Source organism: Mus musculus, chromosome 17 (assembly GCF_000001635.26).
Source record: "Mus musculus strain C57BL/6J chromosome 17, GRCm38.p6 C57BL/6J".
NCBI lineage: Eukaryota > Metazoa > Chordata > Mammalia > Rodentia > Muridae > Mus > Mus musculus.
The window spans coordinates 12,641,466-12,648,276 of record NC_000083.6 but is presented as its reverse complement, the minus strand read 5'-3'; positions in this window follow the sequence as shown (position 1 = coordinate 12,648,276).

Genomic DNA, 6,811 nt, shown 5'->3' with positions numbered 1-6,811 from the left:
CATGAGCTAACTAGACTGGGGGTTAAGGGGTTCAATAGGCTTTGGAGCTGGAGGTCATGTCTATGGTAGATAATACCAGTGACATTGGGTAGAGACCAAAGGCAGGAGGTTGGGTGAGCTATGTGGAAGGAAAAGAGATTAGGAGTTAGGATAAAATCCAGGATGAGGAGAAAGAACTTGTAATCCTTGAATATGAAGAATTGGGAAACTGCTGGCAAAAAGGCAGCTATTGGCCCTAGGGGAGCCTCACCGGGCTGCTCGTAGGAGGGAACTGTTTCCCGTCCTCCAACATAACAGATCTGATAGGAGAGATACCTGCACTGAGGAGGAACCTCAGTTCACTTCGTTTGTCAGGTACCTGAAGCCTATCATCCGAAGGGCTGTGCTGTGCTCCTGTTTTGGTGTGCGTGGGAGAGATGAGGAGGGTATTTATTATCATTATATAAAAAGAAGGAAATTTCTACCTCATTCCCAAGAGGGAAAAGTATTGGAAGACGCATCCTAGCTTCTCATGGCCACAGCGTGTCCTTGCACGTACGTGCTCATTCATGCTCTCTTGTGTGAATAGCATTAGCAATAGCCTGTGGAAGCTTATTTTTGCTTTCTTGCTGGGCGCATGGCCATCAGTGTCTCCTGATGGTGACTTCCCAGCACCCTGGACTGTTGAGTTGTTCATGGTTGTCGTCTATCATGACTGGCCACCTAAAAAAAAATCTGTATTTATCGCTTCTCGGTCTTTTGGCTAAGATCAAGTGTAAAAATGTGTATTCATTTATGTTGAGGTAGAGTCTTATATAGATCAAGCTGGCCCTGAACTTGCTACAAAATGTCTGTTTACTTATTTGCTTCTTTGTTTATTTTGATATGGAGTCTTAAGTAGCCCTGTACTTACTATGTAGCTGAAAACGAACTTAAACTCGTCTTTCTTCTCTTGCCTGCTATCTGCTGGGATTGCAAGCCTGCATCACCATGCTGGTTTTATATAGTAGTGGGGATGAAACCCAGAGCTTCCTGCATGCCAGGCAAGCATTCTAGCGGTAGAACTACATTCCCAGTCCATGCCTGCGCATCTTAAAACCTTTGGTTGCGGGGCTGGAGAGAAGGCTCCATGGTTTAAAGCACTTGTTGCTCTGTCAGAGGACAGAAGGCTTGGGTTTAATTCCCAGCTCCTGCATGGTAGCTTACAACCATCCTTGACTCCAGTTCCGGGGGACCTGACATCTTGTTCTGGCCTCTGCAGGCACAATGTACATTGTATGCATACACACATGCAGGCAAACATTATACACGTTAAATCTATTTTTAATTTATTTTTCTATTAATTTATGTATTCACTTTACATCCTGATCTCACCCCCCTGCCTCACAGTTCCCCCTTCACATAGCGTGTCCCCTGCTCCTCCCATTTTCCTCTGAGAAGGGGGAGGCCTCCTCAAGGTATCACCCCACCCTGGCACATCAAGTCACTACAGGACTAGGTACATCCTCTTCCACTGAAGTCAGACAAGGAAGTCCAGTTAGGAGGACAGGATTCATAGGCTGGCAACATTCAGGGCCAGTCCACACTCCAGTTGTTGGGGGACCTGCATGAAGACCAAGCTGCACATCTGCTACGTATGTGTCGGGTTGGAGTGCAGTCCACTCCTGCAGACTCTTTGGTTGGTGGTTCAGTCTCTGGGAGCCCCCAAGGGCCCAGGTTATTTGATTCTGTTGGTCTTCCTATAGAATTTCTATCTCCTCTGAGTCCCCCAACTCTTCTACAGGACTCCCCAAGCTCCATCTAATGTTTGGCTGTGGGTCAGTCAGCTGCTGAGTAGAGCCTCCCAGGGCACAGTTAGGCTAGGCTCTTGTCAGCAAGCACATAATAGAGGATCTTTAATAGTGTCAGGGACTGGTTCTTGCCCATGGGATGAGTCTCAAGTTGGGCCGGTCATTAGCTGGCTGTTCCCTCAGTCTCTGCTCCATCTTTGTCCCTGTACTTTTTGTAGACAGGACACATTTGGGTTGAAGGTTTTGTGGGTGGGTTGAGGTACCTAGTCCTCTACTAGGAGTTCTGCCTGGCTACAGAAGTGGCTACTCAGGCTCCATATCCCTAGGAGTCCCAGCTAGAGTCATCTTCATAGACTCCCTGAGCCTCTCCCATTCCAGGTCTCTAGCACATCCTAGAGAGACTCCCTCATGCCCTAGCCTAGGATTTCTGTTCATCCTCCTGGCCCTCTCTTCCAGGCTCGCCCCATACCTGGTGTCTTCCCTGCCCCAAATCTGAAAAAATTGCTGTCTGGCACTATTTTCTTAAAAAAAAAATGAAGATTTCTACAGCTTTTGATGATATTGTAATTTAGGATGTTGTTTGGTGAGAGGGAAGCAAGCACACTTAATAAAAAGGTCTTTTCATCTTAGAGAACTGCAAGGGTGAGAAGGAAGCCAGCAGTTAAAGGAAGAAACATGTTTTCACACAAGAGCACAATACCACAGAGTAAACCATAATTTGCTATAATGGGGTTCTAAGAAGGGCTAATGTGACTAGACTTAAGGACACACACACACACACACACACACAGGCAAAGGTCACAAAGGCAGGCAATTGTTTTTGCCAAAGAGCAAGGCCTCAGAGATGTCCCGGGCAGTGTTAAAAAGACAAAGATGCCTAAATAAGGAGACCTCCAGATGGCCAAGCAGAGAGGATTTCAACATTGCAAAGACAGTAATTATGGTCACTTGGAATAAGTTTGGCTCTATAAAAAGAGCCACAGCGCGTACAGAGAACAAATAATAGAGTTTGCGCCAAAGAAAAGGTACCCGTGAGTTTCTATAAAGCTTACAAACTGTTCTGTCTATTCAACACAACTAACACGCGCCTTGTGCTGGGGAGGGGAGTTAACAGCATAGCTAGAAAGCATCCTCGATGAACACAGGGGTGAAGGGAGGGACAACTAACTCATGCTGAAAATAGAAACGTCTGTGCCTTCATCATTTTATACTAAAACGTGTTGGCTGCCCAGAGCCTCAGTGACCCTAAGGTCCAAGGTGAAAAATTTCAGGGTCTCAATGTGGATTGAAATGGATATTTTTGGAATTGAGAATATAAACTTTGTGTGGGCTGTGGTCCTGGCAGGTAGAGGACTACAGGGACAGGTCACCACCACGCATGGTGATTTACACTCATCTACTGCCTCATAAATTATGGTGCTGTCACATGATGTGACAGACAGTGTTAACTATCAATGACAGAATTTGGGATGCTTTGAAGAGCGGGCCTTGGGCATGCCTGTGAGGGGTTATCTTGATTCCGCTGAGTGGGAAAAGCCAATTTTATTCTGGGTTCCCTTGTCCCTAGGGCAGGTAAGCCTGGACTGTACAACATGGAGGGCCTAGTATTGGAATTCCTTTCTCTCTTAGTTAGGGTTTTACTGCTGTGAACGACACCATGACCAAGGTAACTCTCACCAGGACAACATTGAATTGGGACTGGCTTACAGGTTCAGAGGTTTAGTCCATTCTCATCAAGGTGGGAACATGGCAGCATCCAGGCAGGCATGGTGAAGGCTGAGAGGAGTTCTACATCTTCATCTGAAGGCTGTGAGAAGAATACTTGCTTCCAGTCAGCTAGGATGAGGGTCTTAAAGCCCACGCCCACAGTGACACACCTACTCCAACAGGACCACACCTTCTAACAGTGCCACTCCCTGGGCCAATCTCATTCAAACCATGACACTTTCCCTCTGGCTCCTGATTGTGGTGTGATGTCGCCAGCTGCTTCAAGCTCCTGCTGTCTCAACTTCCCCATCTTGGTGGACAGAACCTTGAACTATGAGCCAGAATAAAGCCTCCCTCTCTTGACTTGTATTTATCATGACAACAGGAAAAGAAACTAGATATATAAAAAGTAAAAACCAACAAAACCAAAAATATACTTAGATATTTTTTAAGATTTAATTTTATCACTTTGAATGGTGTATCCTTTTTTCTAAATCATATTTCAATTGTGGGGGTATGTGAACATGAGGTTAGATCCTTTCAGAGGCCAGGAGGAGGTGTCAGATCTCTTGGAGCTGGACTTACAGGTGGTTGTGAGTCACTGCAATATGGGTGCTGGGAACTGAACTTGGGTCCTCTGGAAGAGCAATGTATGCTCTTCATTGCTGCGCTAACACTCCAGCCTCTGAAAACACACTTTTAATGGACACAACTCCTTAGTCCATTCTGAAAAATTTGAAATTACAAGCTATCTCCTCCCACGTTGTCCCCCATAACCCTAACAGTTGTCACAGCCGTCACACAGTCTTCATAAAGGATTGCTTCCCTAACCTCCTTCTCCTTTCTGGATACCCAAACCTGCAGATGCTCAAGACCCTAGCAGGACACAGTATTTGCATATGCACACAACTTCATCTAGATTATTCAATAAAAATATGATTTAAGCATTTTGTAAATAGTTATTAGATGGTTCTTTTTAGGAAATACTTAGGAGATGCTGACAACCCTGTTCATGTTCAGTGTGGGCCCATGCTGCAGATGGACCTCACTTGGGTCCTCAATCCAAAGGCGAAACTCGGGTTCCGGTGGTTACAGGCGAGCAAGGAGTTGGCGCAGGTGACAAACAAACATGGACACAAGGGAGTGCTGTATCTGGATGTAATTTGTCTCAAAGCAAGCACCAATCTGATAAGTGAGTTTTACACAAAACAGGAATGCATACAAAAAACTAACGGGAATCAACTGGGATAAAAATCAATGTTAACATGGGATCAAAAGCAGCCCCACCTAAGGTCATCTTAATCTTAGAAGCCAGGGGCAAGGGCTTCATGCTCTTGTCATAGTTCCAATTCTAGTCTACTGTATAGTCCACCTTCCCCTAGGCCATTGTAAATTCCTGTGTATGAGTATAACTCAGCTATCTATAGTTCTAAGTATTTATTCTAGTTCCTTCTTAGACCACAACCTTCCTTCTTCCTAGGCCATTGTAAATTCCTGCATATGGGAGTAACTTGGCTGCTCTTTTAAGTATCTGTAGGGAATCTCCATTTGTCAGAAGAACTCACCGACTTTCTTCTAATATGCAATGTAGTCTGCCATACCTGACTGTAATGAAGATTCTAAGTATACTTTGCTAAGTTTGCCCTGAGATTTCTAACTCTATGTAGTAGATAGTAATGCCTGATTTCTTTCACTATCTCTCTTACAATACTAGAGGCAATTCTAGTGACATTCTGAATGTCACTGAATAGGCAACATTCTTACTGAATTACAAGCCCAGGGTTGGCTCAAGGACTACCTAGGGCATTGGTGAAGGGCAGGAAGCAAAGTTCAATTTTGCTTAGGTATTTGGCAAGTCATTGCTTGGAGGCACCTATAATAAAACAACACTTGGAGGCACCTTTAATAAAACAACACTGAAAGAAAGCACACAGATCCATTTGCAAGGACAAGTTTGGAGCATATTTGTTATATGGGATGCCATGGTTCCAGGAGACTAAGTTTCCGTGAACTTTTCACCTCGGGACTGTGTCCAGGTTTTTAGGCCTGCCACGAGCCACTACTAGAGTGGATGTAGCAGGCCTAACCACGGGCCTCACTACACAAGACATACCAGCCACTAATGGGTGGTCAGTTCCTCAGATGGAAAGTGACTTCCTAGAATGGTTCAGCTGCATCATTGATCCTTCCAAACGATAGAACTGTTGAAACCTGAACCACTATAGCCATAGCCTCCCCTCTATTTCACTTCCCCTAGTTCAGAGAGAATCACATCAGGTGACTATGAAGAAGTAAACTAGCCTTACCTCTGACGTACCCAGGCGAGCCTGCTCAAAAGGCCTGATAGCATGTCACTGAGGAAGGGAAAACAGTGATCTTAACTATCAAACTGGGAAATTTTGTTCAGACATACACACTTAAGACTTCCCCTCTGTCTCTCTGTCTCTGTCTCTCTCTATGTGTATTGGCATGCAGGTCATATGTGTGCACCTGTGTCTATGTGTTGTGCTTCAGGTGTTCTCTACGTCCTGCCCCTTCTTTTCTTGTATATGTGTGTGGTGGTGGTGGTGGTGGTGGTGGTGGGGTGGTACATGTGTGTATATGTGTATGTTCGTGTTGAAGTATGAATGGTGTGTATATTCAAATGTGTATGTGAGTGTGTCTGCACATGTGTGTGATTATGGAGGCCAGCAGTTGTTATCAAGCATCTTTCTTGACACTTGTTTCACTTTATTCTTTGAGGTAGGGTCTCTCAGTCAAACTCAGAGCTGTTTCAACAGACAGCTTGCTCTTTCCCTGTCTCTGCCTTCCAAGGCTGCAACCACAGGCATGTCAGCACACCCACCAGTGTTTCCATGGGTTCTGAGGGTCCAAACTCTGGTCTTCTTGTTTGTAGAACAAGCGCTTAATCTGCTGAGGCATCTTTCTGGACCCTGCCTTGTTTTTTCAGTCTCTCACTGGCCCGGAGCTTGCTCATCAGGCTGGGCTGACTTGCCAGTGAGCCCCAGGGATCTGGCTGTTGCCACATCTCCAGCACTGAGATTACAAGCATGTGCTACCTTGCCTGCTCTTCATGTTGGTTCTGGGGATTGAACTAAGGTCCTCATAGCTGCAAGGCATGAGTTACATTGACTGAGATAGCTTTCTTGCCCATGTATTCCTTTTGTTTAAGCAAATAGAAATGATATTCTGATGTCTATCTACTGATTACACTTAGCCAAAAAAGTTAAGAAGAAGGCAAAACCCTTCCAACCCAGAGGCTGAGGAGGAGGGAAAGGAAGCAATATGAAGGTGGAGTGCCTGCCACCAAACCCAAAGGCTCAGGGAAGTGCCTC